The sequence below is a fragment of the Salmo salar genome, unplaced genomic scaffold (genome assembly GCF_965601325.2).
Source record: "Salmo salar unplaced genomic scaffold, fSalSal1 ptg000669l, whole genome shotgun sequence".
NCBI classification, from domain to species: Eukaryota; Metazoa; Chordata; class Actinopteri; order Salmoniformes; family Salmonidae; genus Salmo; species Salmo salar.
The window spans coordinates 630095-651585 of NW_027675458.1; the positions used below are offsets into that span (position 1 = coordinate 630095).

General features: G+C 44.2%; 1 pseudogene; it reads left to right on the forward strand.

Annotated features, from left to right (window-relative positions):
* LOC145877055 (uncharacterized) overlaps nucleotides 1–21171 on the forward strand; it is a 32896-nt pseudogene extending 11725 nt beyond the window's left edge.
* The last annotated feature ends 320 nt before the right edge of the window (nucleotides 21172–21491 follow it).

Consider the following 21491-nt stretch of genomic DNA (forward strand, 5'->3'; position numbering starts at 1 on the left):
TGTAACCTACTGGCATGACCTAGAGAGTTACAACCTACTGTAACCTACTGGCATGACCTAGAGTTACAACCTACTGTAACCTACTGGCATGACCTAGAGAGATACAACCTACTGTAACCTACTGGCATGACCTAGAGAGTTACAACCTACTGTAACCTACTGGCATGACCTAGAGAGATACAACCTACTGTAGCCTACTGGCATGACCTAGAGAGATACAACCTACTGTAACCCACTGGCATGACCTAAAGAGGTACAACCTACTGTAACCTACTGGCATGACCTAGAGAGATACAACCTACTGGCATGACCTAGAGAGTTACAACCTACTGTAACCTACTGGCATGACCTAGAGAGTTACAACCTACTGTATCCTACTGGCATGACCTAGATAGATACAACCTACTGGCATGACCTAGAGAGATACAACCTACTGGAGCCTACTGGCATGACCTAGAGAGTTACAACCTACTGGCATGACCTAGAGAGGTACAACCTACTGTAACCTACTGGCATGACCTTGCGAGATACAACCTACTGTAACCTACTGGCATGACCTAGAGAGATACAACCTACTGTAATCTACTGGCATGACCTAGAGAGTTACAACCTACTGTAAACTACTGGCATGACCTAGAGAGATACAACCTACTGTAGCCTACTGGCATGATCTAGAGAGATACAACCTACTGTAACCTACTGGCATGGCCTAGAGAGTTACAACCTACTGTAGCCTACTGGCATGACCTAGAGAGTTACAACCTACTGTAGCCTACTGGCATGGCCTAGAGAGTTACAACCTACTGTAGCCTACTGGCATGACCTAGAGAGATACAACCTACTGTAGCCTACTGGCATGACCTAGAGAGTTACAACCTACTGGCATGACGTAGAGAGATACAACCTACTGGCATGACGTAGAGAGATACAACCTACTGTAACCTACTGGCATGACCTAGAGAGTTACAACCTGCTGTAACCTACTGGCATGACCTAGAGAGATACAACCTACTGGCATGACCTAGAGAGTTATAACCTACTGTAGCCTACTGGCATGACCTAGAGAGATACAACCTACTGTAGCCTACTGGCATGACCTAGAGAGATACAACCTACTGTAACCTACTGGCATGACCTAGAGAGTTACAACCTGCTGTAACCTACTGGCATGACCTAGAGAGATACAACCTACTGGCATGACCTAGAGAGTTATAACCTACTGTAGCCTACTGGCATGACCTAGAGAGATACAACCTACTGTAGCCTACTGGCATGACCTAGAGAGTTACAACCTACTGTAACCTACTGGCATGACCTAGAGAGTTACAACCTACTGTAACCTACTGGCATGACCTAGAGAGATACAACCTACTGGCATGACCTAGAGAGTTACAACCTACTGTAACCTACTGGCATGACCTAGAGAGATACAACCTACTGTAACCTACTGGCATGACCTAGAGAGTTACAACCTACTGTATCCTACTGGCATGACCTAGAGAGATACAACCTACTGGCATGACCTAGAGAGATACAACCTACTGTAACCTACTGGCATGACCTAGAGAGATACAACCTACTGTAACCTACTCGCATGACCTAGAGAGATACAATCTACTGGCATGACCTAGAGAGGTACAACCTACTGTAACCTACTGGCATGACCTAGAGAGATACAACCTACTGTAACCTACTGGCAAGACCTAGGGACTTACAACCTACTGTAGCCTACTGGCTTGACCTAGAGAGATACAACCTACTGTAGCCTACTGGCATGACCTAGAGAGATACAACCTACTGTAGCCTACTGGCATGACCTACAGAGATACAACCTACTGTAACCTACTGGCATGACCTAGAGAGATACAACCTACTGGCATGACCTAGAGAGTTACAACCTACTGTAACCTACTGGCATGACCTAGAGAGTTACAACCTACTGTAACCTACTGGCATGACCTAGAGAGATACAACTTACTGTAGCCTACTGGCATGCCCTAGAGAGATACAACCTACTGTAGCCTACTGGCATGACCTAGAGAGATACAACCTACTGTAGCCTACTGGCATGATCTAGAGAGATACAACCTACTGTAACCTACTGGCATGACCTAGAGAGATACAACCTACTGGCATGACCTAGAGAGATACAACCTACTGGCATGACCCCCAGAGATACAACCTACTGTAGCCTATTGGCATGACCTAGAGAGTTACAACCTACTGTAACCTACTGGCATGACCTAGAGAGTTACAACCTACTGTAGCCTACTGGCATGACCTAGAGAGATACAACCTACTGTAGCCTACTGGCATGACCTAGAGAGATACAACGTACTGGCATGACCTAGAGAGATACAACCTACTGGCATGACCTAGACAGTTACAACCTACTGTAACCTACTGGCATGATCTAGAGAGGTACAACCTACTGTAACCTACTGGCATGATCTAGAGAGGTACAACCTACTGTAACCTACTGGCATGACCTAGAGAGTTACAACCTACTGTAGCCTACTGGCATGACCTAGAGAGATATAACCTACTGTAACCTACTGGCATGACCTAGAGAGGTACAACCTACTGTAACATACTGGCATGACCTAGAGAGATACAACCTACTGTAACCTACTGGCATGACCTAGAGAGTTACAACCTACTGGCATGACCTAGAGAGTTACAACCTACTGTAACCTACTGGCATGACCTAGAGAGATACAACCTACTGTAACCTACTGGCATGACCTAGAGAGTTACAACCTACTGTAACCTACTGGCATGACCTAGAGAGATACAACCTACTGTAGCCTACTGGCATGACCTAGAGAGATACAACCTACTGTAACCCACTGGCATGACCTAAAGAGGTACAACCTACTGTAACCTACTGGCATGACCTAGAGAGATACAACCTACTGGCATGACCTAGAGAGTTACAACCTACTGTAACCTACTGGCATGACCTAGAGAGTTACAACCTACTGTATCCTACTGGCATGACCTAGATAGATACAACCTACTGGCATGACCTAGAGAGATACAACCTACTGGAGCCTACTGGCATGACCTAGAGAGTTACAACCTACTGGCATGACCTAGAGAGGTACAACCTACTGTAACCTACTGGCATGACCTAGAGAGATACAACCTACTGTAGCCTACTGGCATGATCTAGAGAGATACAACCTACTGTAACCTACTGGCATGGCCTAGAGAGTTACAACCTACTGTAGCCTACTGGCATGACCTAGAGAGTTACAACCTACTGTAGCCTACTGGCATGGCCTAGAGAGTTACAACCTACTGTAGCCTACTGGCATGACCTAGAGAGATACAACCTACTGTAGCCTACTGGCATGACCTAGAGAGATACAACCTACTGGCATGACCTAGAGAGTTACAACCTACTGGCATGACCTAGAGAGATACAACCTACTGTAACCTACTGGCATGACCTAGAGAGTTACAACCTGCTGTAACCTACTGGCATGACCTAGAGAGATACAACCTACTGGCATGACCTAGAGAGTTATAACCTACTGTAGCCTACTGGCATGACCTAGAGAGATACAACCTACTGTAGCCTACTGGCATGACCTAGAAAGTTACAACCTACTGTAGCCTACTGGCATGGCCTAGAGAGTTACAACCTACTGTAGTCTACTGGCATGGCCTAGAGAGATACAACCTACTGTAGCCTACTGGCATGACCTAGAGAGATACAACCTACTGGCATGACCTAGAGAGTTACAACCTACTGGCATGACCTAGAGAGATACAACCTACTGTAACCTACTGGCATGACCTAGAGAGTTACAACCTGCTGTAACCTACTGGCATGACCTAGAGAGATACAACCTACTGGCATGACCTAGAGAGTTACAACCTACTGTAGCCTACTGGCATGACCTAGAGAGATACAACCTACTGTAGCCTACTGGCATGACCTAGAGAATTACAACCTACTGTAGCCTACTGGCATGGCCTAGAGAGTTACAACCTACTGTAGCCTACTGGCATGGCCTAGAGAGATACAACCTACTGTAGCCTACTGGCATGACCTAGAGAGATACAACCTACTGTAACCTACTGGCATGACCTAGAGAGTTACAACCTGCTGTAACCTACTGGCATGACCTAGAGAGATACAACCTACTGGCATGACCTAGAGAGTTACAACCTACTGTAGCCTACTGGCATGACCTAGAGAGATACAACCTACTGTAGCCTACTGGCATGACCTAGAGAGATACAACCTACTGGCATGACCTAGAGAGATACAACCGACTGGCATGACCTAGACAGTTACAACGTACTGTAGCCTACTGGCATGACCTAGAGAGATATAACCTACTGTAACCTACTGGCATGACCTAGAGAGGTACAACCTACTGTAACATACTGGCATGACCTAGAGAGATACAACCTACTGTAACCTACTGGCATGACCTAGAGAGTTACAACCTACTGTAACCTACTGGCATGACCTAGAGAGTTACAACCTACTGTAACCTACTGGCATGACCTAGAGAGATACAACCTACTGTAACCTACTGGCATGACCTAGAGAGTTACAACCTACTGTAACCTACTGGCATGACCTAGAGAGATACAACCTACTGTAGCCTACTGGCATGACCTAGAGAGATACAACCTACTGTAACCCACTGGCATGACCTAAAGAGGTACAACCTACTGTAACCTACTGGCATGACCTAGAGAGATACAACCTACTGGCATGACCTAGAGAGTTACAACCTACTGTAACCTACTGGCATGACCTAGAGAGTTACAACCTACTGTATCCTACTGGCATGACCTAGATAGATACAACCTACTGGCATGACCTAGAGAGATACAACCTACTGGAGCCTACTGGCATGACCTAGAGAGTTACAACCTACTGGCATGACCTAGAGAGGTACAACCTACTGTAACCTACTGGCATGACCTTGCGAGATACAACCTACTGTAACCTACTGGCATGACCTAGAGAGATACAACCTACTGTAACCTACTGGCATGACCTAGAGAGTTACAACCTACTGTAACCTACTGGCATGACCTAGAGAGATACAACCTACTGTAGCCTACTGGCATGATCTAGAGAGATACAACCTACTGTAACCTACTGGCATGGCCTAGAGAGTTACAACCTACTGTAGCCTACTGGCATGACCTAGAGAGTTACAACCTACTGTAGCCTACTGGCATGGCCTAGAGAGTTACAACCTACTGTAGCCTACTGGCATGACCTAGAGAGATACAACCTACTGTAGCCTACTGGCATGACCTAGAGAGCTACAACCTACTGGCATGACCTAGAGAGTTACAACCTACTGGCATGACCTAGAGAGATACAACCTACTGTAACCTACTGGCATGACCTAGAGAGTTACAACCTGCTGTAACCTACTGGCATGACCTAGAGAGATACAACCTACTGGCATGACCTAGAGAGTTATAACCTACTGTAGCCTACTGGCATGACCTAGAGAGATACAACCTACTGTAGCCTACTGGCATGACCTAGAGAGATACAACCTACTGTAACCTACTGGCATGACCTAGAGAGTTACAACCTGCTGTAACCTACTGGCATGACCTAGAGAGATACAACCTACTGGCATGACCTAGAGAGTTATAACCTACTGTAGCCTACTGGCATGACCTAGAGAGATACAACCTACTGTAGCCTACTGGCATGACCTAGAGAGTTACAACCTACTGTAACCTACTGGCATGACCTAGAGAGTTACAACCTACTGTAATCTACTGGCATGACCTAGAGAGATACAACCTACTGGCATGACCTAGAGAGTTACAACCTACTGTAACCTACTGGCATGACCTAGAGAGATACAACCTACTGTAACCTACTGGCATGACCTAGAGAGTTACAACCTACTGTATCCTACTGGCATGACCTAGAGAGATACAACCTACTGGCATGACCTAGAGAGATACAACCTACTGTAACCTACTGGCATGACCTAGAGAGATACAACCTACTGTAACCTACTCGCATGACCTAGAGAGATACAATCTACTGGCATGACCTAGAGAGGTACAACCTACTGTAACCTACTGGCATGACCTAGAGAGATACAACCTACTGTAACCTACTGGCAAGACCTAGGGACTTACAACCTACTGTAGCCTACTGGCTTGACCTAGAGAGATACAACCTACTGTAGCCTACTGGCATGACCTAGAGAGATACAACCTACTGTAGCCTACTGGCATGACCTGCAGAGATACAACCTACTGTAAACTACTGGCATGACCTAGAGAGATACAACCTACTGGCATGACCTAGAGAGTTACAACCTACTGTAACCTACTGGCATGACCTAGAGAGTTACAACCTACTGTAACCTACTGGCATGACCTAGAGAGATACAACTTACTGTAGCCTACTGGCATGCCCTAGAGAGATACAACCTACTGTAGCCTACTGGCATGACCTAGAGAGATACAACCTACTGTAGCCTACTGGCATGATCTAGAGAGATACAACCTACTGTAACCTACTGGCATGACCTAGAGAGATACAACCTACTGGCATGACCTAGAGAGATACAACCTACTGGCATGACCTAGAGAGTTACAACCTACTGTAGCCTACTGGCATGACCTAGAGAGATACAACCTACTGTAGCCTACTGGCATGACCTAGAGAATTACAACCTACTGTAGCCTACTGGCATGGCCTAGAGAGTTACAACCTACTGTAGCCTACTGGCATGGCCTAGAGAGATACAACCTACTGTAGCCTACTGGCATGACCTAGAGAGATACAACCTACTGTAACCTACTGGCATGACCTAGAGAGTTACAACCTGCTGGCATGACCTAGAGAGTTATAACCTACTGTAGCCTACTGGCATGACCTAGAGAGATACAACCTACTGTAGCCTACTGGCATGACCTAGAGAGATACAACCTACTGGCATGACCTAGAGAGTTACAACCTACTGTATCCTACTGGCATGACCTAGAGAGATACAACCTACTGGCATGACCTAGAGAGATACAACCTACTGTAACCTACTGGCATGACCTAGAGAGATACAACCTACTGTAACCTACTCGCATGACCTAGAGAGATACAATCTACTGGCATGACCTAGAGAGGTACAACCTACTGTAACCTACTGGCATGACCTAGAGAGATACAACCTACTGTAACCTACTGGCAAGACCTAGGGACTTACAACCTACTGTAGCCTACTGGCTTGACCTAGAGAGATACAACCTACTGTAGCCTACTGGCATGACCTAGAGAGATACAACCTACTGTAGCCTACTGGCATGACCTACAGAGATACAACCTACTGTAACCTACTGGCATGACCTAGAGAGATACAACCTACTGGCATGACCTAGAGAGTTACAACCTACTGTAACCTACTGGCATGACCTAGAGAGTTACAACCTACTGTAACCTACTGGCATGACCTAGAGAGATACAACTTACTGTAGCCTACTGGCATGCCCTAGAGAGATACAACCTACTGTAGCCTACTGGCATGACCTAGAGAGATACAACCTACTGTAGCCTACTGGCATGATCTAGAGAGATACAACCTACTGTAACCTACTGGCATGACCTAGAGAGATACAACCTACTGGCATGACCTAGAGAGATACAACCTACTGGCATGACCCCCAGAGATACAACCTACTGTAGCCTATTGGCATGACCTAGAGAGTTACAACCTACTGTAACCTACTGGCATGACCTAGAGAGTTACAACCTACTGTAGCCTACTGGCATGACCTAGAGAGATACAACCTACTGTAGCCTACTGGCATGACCTAGAGAGATACAACCTACTGGCATGACCTAGAGAGATACAACCTACTGGCATGACCTAGACAGTTACAACCTACTGTAACCTACTGGCATGATCTAGAGAGGTACTACCTACTGTAACCTACTGGCATGATCTAGAGAGGTACAACCTACTGTAACCTACTGGCATGACCTAGAGAGATTTAACCTACTGTAACCTACTGGCATGACCTAGAGAGGTACAACCTACTGTAACATACTGGCATGACCTAGAGAGATACAACCTACTGTAACCTACTGGCATGACCTAGAGAGTTACAACCTACTGGCATGACCTAGAGAGTTACAACCTACTGTAACCTACTGGCATGACCTAGAGAGATACAACCTACTGTAACCTACTGGCATGACCTAGAGAGTTACAACCTACTGTAACCTACTGGCATGACCTAGAGAGATACAACCTACTGTAGCCTACTGGCATGACCTAGAGAGATACAACCTACTGTAACCCACTGGCATGACCTAAAGAGGTACAACCTACTGTAACCTACTGGCATGACCTAGAGAGATACAACCTACTGGCATGACCTAGAGAGTTACAACCTACTGTATCCTACTGGCATGACCTAGATAGATACAACCTACTGGCATGACCTAGAGAGATACAACCTACTGGAGCCTACTGGCATGACCTAGAGAGTTACAACCTACTGGCATGACCTAGAGAGGTACAACCTACTGTAACCTACTGGCATGACCTTGCGAGATACAACCTACTGTAACCTACTGGCATGACCTAGAGAGATACAACCTACTGTAACCTACTGGCATGACCTAGAGAGTTACAACCTACTGTAACCTACTGGCATGACCTAGAGAGATACAACCTACTGTAGCCTACTGGCATGATCTAGAGAGATACAACCTACTGTAACCTACTGGCATGGCCTAGAGAGTTACAACCTACTGTAGCCTACTGGCATGACCTAGAGAGTTACAACCTACTGTAGCCTACTGGCATGGCCTAGAGAGTTACAACTTACTGTAGCCTACTGGCATGACCTAGAGAGATACAACCTACTGTAGCCTACTGGCATGACCTAGAGAGATACAACCTACTGGCATGACCTAGAGAGTTACAACCTACTGGCATGACCTAGAGAGATACAACCTACTGTAACCTACTGGCATGACCTAGAGAGTTACAACCTGCTGTAACCTACTGGCATGACCTAGAGAGATACAACCTACTGGCATGACCTAGAGAGTTATAACCTACTGTAGCCTACTGGCATGACCTAGAGAGATACAACCTACTGTAGCCTACTGGCATGACCTAGAGAGTTACAACCTACTGTAGCCTACTGGCATGGCCTAGAGAGTTACAACCTACTGTAGTCTACTGGCATGGCCTAGAGAGATACAACCTACTGTAGCCTACTGGCATGACCTAGAGAGATACAACCTACTGGCATGACCTAGAGAGTTACAACCTACTGGCATGACCTAGAGAGTTACAACCTACTGTAGCCTACTGGCATGACCTAGAGAGATACAACCTACTGTAGCCTACTGGCATGACCTAGAGAATTACAACCTACTGTAGCCTACTGGCATGGCCTAGAGAGTTACAACCTACTGTAGCCTACTGGCATGGCCTAGAGAGATACAACCTACTGTAGCCTACTGGCATGACCTAGAGAGATACAACCTACTGTAACCTACTGGCATGACCTAGAGAGTTACAACCTGCTGTAACCTACTGGCATGACCTAGAGAGATACAACCTACTGGCATGACCTAGAGAGTTACAACCTACTGTAGCCTACTGGCATGACCTAGAGAGATACAACCTACTGTAGCCTACTGGCATGACCTAGAGAGATACAACCTACTGGCATGACCTAGAGAGATACAACCGACTGGCATGACCTAGACAGTTACAACGTACTGTAGCCTACTGGCATGACCTAGAGAGATATAACCTACTGTAACCTACTGGCATGACCTAGAGAGGTACAACCTACTGTAACATACTGGCATGACCTAGAGAGATACAACCTACTGTAACCTACTGGCATGACCTAGAGAGTTACAACCTACTGTAACCTACTGGCATGACCTAGAGAGATACAACCTACTGGCATGACCTAGAGAGTTATAACCTACTGTAGCCTACTGGCATGACCTAGAGAGATACAACCTACTGTAGCCTACTGGCATGACCTAGAAAGTTACAACCTACTGTAGCCTACTGGCATGGCCTAGAGAGTTACAACCTACTGTAGTCTACTGGCATGGCCTAGAGAGATACAACCTACTGTAGCCTACTGGCATGACCTAGAGAGATACAACCTACTGGCATGACCTAGAGAGTTACAACCTACTGGCATGACCTAGAGAGATACAACCTACTGTAACCTACTGGCATGACCTAGAGAGTTACAACCTGCTGTAACCTACTGGCATGACCTAGAGAGATACAACCTACTGGCATGACCTAGAGAGTTACAACCTACTGTAGCCTACTGGCATGACCTAGAGAGATACAACCTACTGTAGCCTACTGGCATGACCTAGAGAATTACAACCTACTGTAGCCTACTGGCATGGCCTAGAGAGTTACAACCTACTGTAGCCTACTGGCATGGCCTAGAGAGATACAACCTACTGTAGCCTACTGGCATGACCTAGAGAGATACAACCTACTGTAACCTACTGGCATGACCTAGAGAGTTACAACCTGCTGTAACCTACTGGCATGACCTAGAGAGATACAACCTACTGGCATGACCTAGAGAGTTACAACCTACTGTAGCCTACTGGCATGACCTAGAGAGATACAACCTACTGTAGCCTACTGGCATGACCTAGAGAGATACAACCTACTGGCATGACCTAGAGAGATACAACCGACTGGCATGACCTAGACAGTTACAACGTACTGTAGCCTACTGGCATGACCTAGAGAGATATAACCTACTGTAACCTACTGGCATGACCTAGAGAGGTACAACCTACTGTAACATACTGGCATGACCTAGAGAGATACAACCTACTGTAACCTACTGGCATGACCTAGAGAGTTACAACCTACTGTAACCTACTGGCATGACCTAGAGAGTTACAACCTACTGTAACCTACTGGCATGACCTAGAGAGATACAACCTACTGTAACCTACTGGCATGACCTAGAGAGTTACAACCTACTGTAACCTACTGGCATGACCTAGAGAGATACAACCTACTGTAGCCTACTGGCATGACCTAGAGAGATACAACCTACTGTAACCCACTGGCATGACCTAAAGAGGTACAACCTACTGTAACCTACTGGCATGACCTAGAGAGATACAACCTACTGGCATGACCTAGAGAGTTACAACCTACTGTAACCTACTGGCATGACCTAGAGAGTTACAACCTACTGTATCCTACTGGCATGACCTAGATAGATACAACCTACTGGCATGACCTAGAGAGATACAACCTACTGGAGCCTACTGGCATGACCTAGAGAGTTACAACCTACTGGCATGACCTAGAGAGGTACAACCTACTGTAACCTACTGGCATGACCTTGCGAGATACAACCTACTGTAACCTACTGGCATGACCTAGAGAGATACAACCTACTGTAACCTACTGGCATGACCTAGAGAGTTACAACCTACTGTAACCTACTGGCATGACCTAGAGAGATACAACCTACTGTAGCCTACTGGCATGATCTAGAGAGATACAACCTACTGTAACCTACTGGCATGGCCTAGAGAGTTACAACCTACTGTAGCCTACTGGCATGACCTAGAGAGTTACAACCTACTGTAGCCTACTGGCATGACCTAGAGAGATACAACCTACTGTAGCCTACTGGCATGACCTAGAGAGCTACAACCTACTGGCATGACCTAGAGAGCTACAACCTACTGGCATGACCTAGAGAGTTACAACCTACTGGCATGACCTAGAGAGATACAACCTACTGTAACCTACTGGCATGACCTAGAGAGTTACAACCTGCTGTAACCTACTGGCATGACCTAGAGAGATACAACCTACTGGCATGACCTAGAGAGTTATAACCTACTGTAGCCTACTGGCATGACCTAGAGAGATACAACCTACTGTAGCCTACTGGCATGACCTAGAGAGATACAACCTACTGTAACCTACTGGCATGACCTAGAGAGTTACAACCTGCTGTAACCTACTGGCATGACCTAGAGAGATACAACCTACTGGCATGACCTAGAGAGTTATAACCTACTGTAGCCTACTGGCATGACCTAGAGAGATACAACCTACTGTAGCCTACTGGCATGACCTAGAGAGTTACAACCTACTGTAACCTACTGGCATGACCTAGAGAGTTACAACCTACTGTAATCTACTGGCATGACCTAAAGAGATACAACCTACTGGCATGACCTAGAGAGTTACAACCTACTGTAACCTACTGGCATGACCTAGAGAGATACAACCTACTGTAACCTACTGGCATGACCTAGAGAGTTACAACCTACTGTATCCTACTGGCATGACCTAGAGAGATACAACCTACTGGCATGACCTAGAGAGATACAACCTACTGTAACCTACTGGCATGACCTAGAGAGATACAACCTACTGTAACCTACTCGCATGACCTAGAGAGATACAATCTACTGGCATGACCTAGAGAGGTACAACCTACTGTAACCTACTGGCATGACCTAGAGAGATACAACCTACTGTAACCTACTGGCAAGACCTAGGGACTTACAACCTACTGTAGCCTACTGGCTTGACCTAGAGAGATACAACCTACTGTAGCCTACTGGCATGACCTAGAGAGATACAACCTACTGTAGCCTACTGGCATGACCTGCAGAGATACAACCTACTGTAACCTACTGGCATGACCTAGAGAGATACAACCTACTGGCATGACCTAGAGAGTTACAACCTACTGTAACCTACTGGCATGACCTAGAGAGTTACAACCTACTGTAACCTACTGGCATGACCTAGAGAGATACAACTTACTGTAGCCTACTGGCATGCCCTAGAGAGATACAACCTACTGTAGCCTACTGGCATGACCTAGAGAGATACAACCTACTGTAGCCTACTGGCATGATCTAGAGAGATACAACCTACTGTAACCTACTGGCATGACCTAGAGAGATACAACCTACTGGCATGACCTAGAGAGATACAACCTACTGGCATGACCCCCAGAGATACAACCTACTGTAGCCTATTGGCATGACCTAGAGAGTTACAACCTACTGTAACCTACTGGCATGACCTAGAGAGTTACAACCTACTGTAGCCTACTGGCATGACCTAGAGAGATACAACCTACTGTAGCCTACTGGCATGACCTAGAGAGATACAACCTACTGGCATGACCTAGAGAGATACAACCTACTGGCATGACCTAGACAGTTACAACCTACTGTAACCTACTGGCATGATCTAGAGAGGTACAACCTACTGTAACCTACTGGCATGATCTAGAGAGGTACAACCTACTGTAACCTACTGGCATGACCTAGAGAGTTACAACCTACTGTAGCCTACTGGCATGACCTAGAGAGATATAACCTACTGTAACCTACTGGCATGACCTAGAGAGGTACAACCTACTGTAACATACTGGCATGACCTAGAGAGATACAACCTACTGTAACCTACTGGCATGACCTAGAGAGTTACAACCTACTGGCATGACCTAGAGAGTTACAACCTACTGTAACCTACTGGCATGACCTAGAGAGATACCACCTACTGTAACCTACTGGCATGACCTAGAGAGTTACAACCTACTGTAACCTACTGGCATGACCTAGAGAGATACAACCTACTGTAGCCTACTGGCATGACCTAGAGAGATACAACCTACTGTAACCCACTGGCATGACCTAAAGAGGTACAACCTACTGTAACCTACTGGCATGACCTAGAGAGATACAACCTACTGGCATGACCTAGAGAGTTACAACCTACTGTAGCCTACTGGCATGACCTAGAGAGATATAACCTACTGTAACCTACTGGCATGACCTAGAGAGTTACAACCTACTGTACCCTACTGGCATGACCTAGAGAGATACAACCTACTGTAGCCTACTGGCATGATCTAGAGAGATACAACCTACTGTAGCCTACTGGCATGACCTAGAGAGTTACAACCTACTGTAGGCTACTGGCATGGCCTAGAGAGTTACAACCTACTGTAGCCTACTGGCATGACCTAGAGAGATACAACCTACTGTAGCCTACTGGCATGACCTAGAGAGATACAACCTACTGGCATGACCTAGAGAGTTACAACCTACTGGCATGACCTAGAGAGATACAACCTACTGTAACCTACTGGCATGACCTAGAGAGTTACAACCTGCTGTAACCTACTGGCATGACCTAGAGAGATACAACCTACTGGCATGACCTAGAGAGTTATAACCTACTGTAGCCTACTGGCATGACCTAGAGAGATACAACCTACTGTAGCCTACTGGCATGACCTAGAGAGTTACAACCTACTGTAGCCTACTGGCATGGCCTAGAGAGTTACAACCTACTGTAGTCTACTGGCATGGCCTAGAGAGATACAACCTACTGTAGCCTACTGGCATGGCCTAGAGAGATACAACCTACTGTAGCCTACTGGCATGACCTAGAGAGATACAACCTACTGTAACCTACTGGCATGACCTAGAGAGTTACAACCTGCTGTAACCTACTGGCATGACCTAGAGAGATACAACCTACTGGCATGACCTAGAGAGTTACAACCTACTGTAGCCTACTGGCATGACCTAGAGAGATACAACCTACTGTAGCCTACTGGCATGACCTAGAGAGTTACAACCTACTGTAGCCTACTGGCATGGCCTAGAGAGTTACAACCTACTGTAGCCTACTGGCATGGCCTAGAGAGATACAACCTACTGTAGCCTACTGGCATGACCTAGAGAGATACAACCTACTGGCATGACCTAGAGAGTTACAACCTACTGGCATGACCTAGAGAGATACAACCTACTGTAACCTACTGGCATGACCTAGAGAGTTACAACCTGCTGTAACCTACTGGCATGACCTAGAGAGATACAACCTACTGGCATGACCTAGAGAGTTACAACCTACTGTAGCCTACTGGCATGACCTAGAGAGATACAACCTACTGTAGCCTACTGGCATGACCTAGAGAGTTACAACCTACTGTAGCCTACTGGCATGGCCTAGAGAGTTACAACCTACTGTAGCCTACTGGCATGGCCTAGAGAGTTACAACCTACTGGCATGACCTAGAGAGATACAACCTACTGTAACCTACTGGCATGACCTAGAGAGTTACAACCTGCTGTAACCTACTGGCATGACCTAGAGAGATACAACCTACTGGCATGACCTAGAGAGTTACAACCTACTGTAGCCTACTGGCATGACCTAGAGAGATACAACCTACTGTAGCCTACTGGCATGACCTAGATATATTTATATTTATATATATATGTATATATATATATATATATATATATATATATATATATATGCATACAAGCATTTCTAAACTTTTTTTCTCACTTTTATGGGGTATTGTGATGTCTTTATGAGATATTGTCTGAAAATTGATAATTGAAAAAAAAAATCTATTTTATAATAAAAATGTGTAAAAAGGGAAGGAATGCATGTATGTTGTATGTTCTAGGGCAGATTTAAAAAAAAAAAATAGTATTTTCTTTCTACCAATTGATTGGTTTGAAATGTTATGACGTGTATTTGTTCATATAGACACACCCCATGTGTTTAATAAAATCAACTGTATGTGCAGAACTTGAACTGAACTGATGCTTCAAGCGTTTGATTAAATAATTAACACACACAAATGACTTGCGGAAGCCAGAGGTCAATATAACCAGTAGAAAATAACCAATTCCCCATCTGCTGCTGGCCTTCGTTAATTCTGACGTTATGCTCCTGAAGTTTCCGGTAAAATAGGCCAACTTTTTCCATTTCCGTTTGAGTGCCAATTTATCTTACCATTTCCACCGATCTGCGTGCCAGTTATGAACGAGTTACAACACCTGTTTGGCTCCGCCACTTCCTGGGTCGGTGAAGTGAGGTATTAAATTTAAGGATTAAATGATTTGAGGAATATATCCGAGTCTCACGCTCATCACCTGTGGAATGCGGGTCTTCCAGCGAGGTGTGGATTTAATAGTATGTTGTACCTAGTTTCCCTCCTTCAGGGAACAGTAGTTATAGTCATAACGTGTGGCTTTAACAGTATGTTGTACCTAGTTTCCCTCCTTCAGCGAACAGTAGTTATAGTCATAACGTTAAGCTTGTCATATGATGAACTTTAACTTAACCTCTATGGGCTAGGTGGGACGCTAGCGTGCCACCCGTGGTGCACTCCATCAACAGCAGGTGCATTTCAAGAGCGGCAAATTTGAATCCGAATAAATGTCAAAATTCAAATTTTTCAAACATACAACTATTTTACACCCTTTGAAAGATAAACATCTCCTTAATCTAACCACGTTTTACGATTTCAAAAAGGTTTTACGGCGAAAGCATAAATTTAGAGTATGTTAGGACAGTACATTTACAAGAGTTGTGTGTAATGTTTTGTCAATTCAAAGACAGGGTCACCAAAACCATAAAACCAGCTAAAATGATGCACTAACCTTTTACAATCTCCATCAGATGACACTCCTAGGACATTATGTTAGACAATGCATGCATTTTTAGTTCTATCAAGTTCATATTTATATCCAAAAACAGCGTTTTACTATGGCATTGATGTTGAGGAAATCGTTTCCCTCCAATAACCGGCAGTCAAGTCAGCGTCACAAATTAAATAATTAAAATTAGAAAACATTGGTAAAATATTATATTGTCATTTAAAGAATTATAGATTTACATCTCTTGAACGCAATCAACTTGCCAGATTTAAAAATAACCTTACTGGGAAATCACACTTTGCAATAATCTGAGCACTGCGCCCAGAAAAATACGCGTTGCGATACAGACTAGACGTCATGTTGGGGAGATCTAAAATCGAAAATACTATGTAAATAATCCATTACCTTTGATTCTCTTCATCAGATGTCACTTCCAGGTATCACAGGTCCATAACGAATGTAGTTTTGTTCAAAAAAGCTCATCATTTATGTCCAAAAATCTCCGTCTTGTTAGCACATGATCTAAGCCAGCCGGACTTCTCGTCATGAACGAGGGGAAAAAATATATTTCCGTTCGTTCAAACATGTCAAACGTTGTATAGCATAAATCATTAGGGCCTTTTTTAACCAGAACATGAATAATATTCAAGGTGGACGAATGCATACTCTTTTATAACGTATTGGAACGAGGGTACCCAACATGAACTCGCGCGCCAGGTGTCTAATGGGACATCATCGTTCCATGGCTCTTGTTCGGTCAGATCTCCCTCCAGAAGACTCAAAACACTTTGTAAAGGCTGGTGACATCTAGTGGAAGCAATAGGAAGTGCCAAAATATTCCTCAGCCCCTGTGTTTTTCAATGGGATAGGTTTAAAGGTAATACAACACATCAGGTATCCACTTCCTGTCGGAAAATGTCTCAGGGTTTTGCCTGCCAAATGAGTTCTGTTATACTCACAGACACCATTCAAACAGTTTTAGAAAATTTAGGGTGTTTTCTATCCATATGTAATAAGTATATGCATATTCTAGTTACTGGGTAGGAGTGGTAACCAGATTAAATCGGGTATGTTTTTTTATCCAGCCGTGTCAATACTGCCCCCTAGCCCTAACAGGTTAAATACTGGATCTTGCTGTCGGACAGATTTTTGTATTCAGATCTCTGAAATGCTTTCTAACTACGTAACATTTATTGTCTCCTTATATCACGCTGTAAAAAAAGTTTTCATGGGCACAGAAATCCTAAATCATTTCAGTTTACTAAATCCAATGGTTCTAACCGAGAGTCACCTTAACTTTATTGACAACACCCAAATGGTTACTGTCATTAATGCGGTTCTTAAATAATTACGCATAATACTTAATACTGTAGCTGTTTAGTTACAGTCACATGTTCAACTATCATCAGCTGATCCAGGAAATCATTTTCTGAATGACAGTCACATGTAGTTCTTCATTCATTACACCGGTAAAGACAGTTATGCCGTGCTCCACGTTGGATCCAACATCCCAAACAAATTGATGTTTATAAAGTGTTATTGTCTGGTTGATTTACTGTAGGGTCTCGTTAGTCAGTTTGGAAACAGAGATACTTAGCTCATAATGTGTAGAGAACTGTTCCTTGATGGATAGGCTATTGTACAACACACAGAGCTATTTTCCTTTATTCAGGACATTTAGAATGACAACTCATTACAGAGTAGCCTAGTGGGATTATTCACAAAATTATCTGGTGATCAGGTTATGAAATGTCATGACAGACATTTTAGTCTCCTTGTTTCACCTAAAATATTAAATGATTTATAGTCCTAGGTCTATGTTGTTGTTAGGTGAAGTTATGGGTCCTACAGTAGGTCTATGTTATTGTTAGGTGAGATTATAGACCATTTTGGCATACACTTAGTGGACAAAACCTCATTGTCAGGCTGATGTCAGGCTGATGGAAAACTAGCCAATGATCATTTTACTGGTTGAAGGCGTTTTTAAATATAAAGTAGTACATTTTCGACAATAACACAAACATTATATTAAATCAGGACATTCAAACGAGCCTTACAATTATAATCCAAAGTAGTGTCAAATGATAATAATAATAATCATAATCAACCTGGAAATGGAGGCTATTTTTGCTGTCAGCCTATGAGAACTCCCCTGAGTTTCCCCCACGGTGGTGAATTAGTGAATAGACACAGAGCTTAATGTGAGTTTCCTTGAGTAGCACTCCTGATCTAGTGCTGTAATATTCAGAATACATTGTGAAAACTAATCTTTGCTCACCATTTTTTAAATATATATACTTTTTTCACCCCTTTTTTCTCCCCAATTGGTACTTACAGTCTTGTCTCATCGCTGCAACTCCCATACGGACTCTGGAGAGGCGAATGTCGAGAACCAAGCGTCCTCCGAAACACAACCCAAGCTAGCCGCGCTGCTACTTGACACAATGCCCATCCAACCCGGAAGCCAGCAGCACCAATGTGTCGGAGGAAACACCGTACACCTGGCGACCTGGTCAGTGTGCACTGCGCCCGGCCCGCCACATGAGTCGCTAGTGCGCGATGAGACAAGGATATCCCTGCCGGCCAAACCCTCCCCTAACCCGGACGACGGTGGGCCAATTGTGCGTCGCCCCATGGGCCTCCCGGTCGCGGTCGGCTGCAACAGAGCTTGGACTCGAACCCAGAATCTCTAATGGCACAGCTTAGGCCACTTGCTCACCATTTTTGCTCCAGGCAGATATACTACATCCATAACTAGCGGTTTCTGCATTAGCAGGGAGGTGTTTCTGCAATCAAATTGTGTGTGCATCGCCCTTGTCGCAATTTTAGCAAACACAGAAAGGTGCCTATATTTGAGAACAAAAGTCGCCTGGCACACTGCTTAGGAGTTCAACACCTTTTACTTATTTCTAGTTACTACTAATGTGAAAACAAGACTAAATATGACTATTGTTGCTCACTTGACTGTCTTAAGACAATTGTCAAGTAATTTTAACATTCATTACAGACGTCAATTGTTGTACAGTATCATGGCTACGCTGTTGGCATCACCTTTTTCAGTGGATTTCTGCTGTTGTGAGCCTTTAACCATCTGTCTGACTTTGTTGTTCACACAGGAGAGAGACGTGACTATCATGGATCCTCTGGGGAGTCTCAACATCATGATGCTGACGAGTCAGAGAAGAGTCTGTCCAGATTCTATCACCTCAAGAAACACCAGCAGAGACCCACAGGGAAGAAATCTATCTGCTGCTCTGACTGTGGAAAACATTGCAAATCTTCATCAGAACTTAAAATACACCAGCGAACACACACAGGAGAGAAATCTCACCACTGTTTTGATTGTGGGAAGAGTTACTCAAGTTTAAAAGCACTAAAAGTACACCTGAGAATTCACACTGGAGAGAAACCGTACAGCTGTGATCAATGTGTTAAGAGTTTTACTCAGTCAAGCAACCTGTTATCACACCAGAGAACACACACAGGAGAGAAACCTTATAGCTGTGATCAATGTGTTAAGAGTTTTACTCAGTCAAGCAACCTGTTATCACACCAGAGAACACACACAGGAGAGAAACCTTATAGCTGTGATCAATGTGGGAAGACTTATATTTCATCTTGCCATCTGAGTAGACACCAGCGAGTACACACAGGAGAGAAACCTTATAGCTGTAATCAATGTGGGAAGAGTTTTACTCGGCCAGACAGCCTGATAATACACCAGAGAACACACACAGGAGAGAAACCTTATAGCTGTGATCAATGTGGGAAGACTTATATTTCATCTTGCCATCTGACTAAACACCAGCGAGTACACACAGGAGAGAAACCTTATAGCTGTAATCAATGTGGGAAGAGTTTTACTCGGTCAGACGGCCTGATATTACACCAGAGAACACACACAGGAGAGAAACCTTATAGCTGTAACCAATGTGGGAAGAGTTTTGCTGCATCTGGCTCTCTGACTCTACACCAGAAAACACACACAGGAGAGAAATCTTTCCACTGTTCAGATTGTGGAAAAATATTCTCAACTTCACACAATATGAAGAAGCACCAGAAAACACACACAGGAGAGAAACCTTATAGCTGTAATCAATGTGGGAATAGTTTTACTCGGTCAGACGGCCTGATATTACACCAGAGAACACACACAGGAGAGAAACCTTATAGCTGTACTCAATGTGGGAAGAGTTTTTCTACGTCTAGCTATCTCACTATACACCAGAGAACACACACAGGAGAGAAACCATATAGCTGTACTCAATGTGGGAAGAGTTTTTCTACGTCTAGCCATCTCACTAAACACCAGAGAACTCATACAGGAGAGAAACCATATAGCTGTACTCAATGTGGGAAGAGTTTTTCTACGTCTAGCTATCTCACTATACACCAGAGAACACACACAGGAGAGAAACCTTATAGCTGTACTCAATGTGGGAAGAGTTTTTCTACGTCTAGCTATCTCACTATACACCAGAGAACACACACAGGAGAGAAACAATATAGCTGTAGTCAATGTGGGACAAGATTTTCTTGGCTAACCAGCCTAGTATCACATCAGAGAACACACACAGGAGAGAAATCTCCTAGCTGTGATCAATGTGGGAAGAGATACTCTGATAACAGATCTCTGATTAAACATCAGAAAATACATGAAGGAGTTGTTTCATGATATCAATGAAATTATGTCACAATGTAGAATGTTTTAACATTGTAGTAGAAGTATTTTAATGATGTCACAATGTAGAACCCTAAATATTTGCCTAAATATTATATTATATTTGTTCTATTGATTTTAGTTTCAGGGGGAAAATCCAGACTCTGAAATGGAAGAGTACTATTTATGTGATTTAACAAAAAGTGACTAACAAAAAAAGAGCTGTGTTACACATACCACGTTGGTGACGCACTTGAATCAAAATGCAACACTTCAAAATGTAGCTAGCTGCTTTCTACAAATTGTCCTCTAACCAGGGATGTACACATTATTCCCAGATTCCGT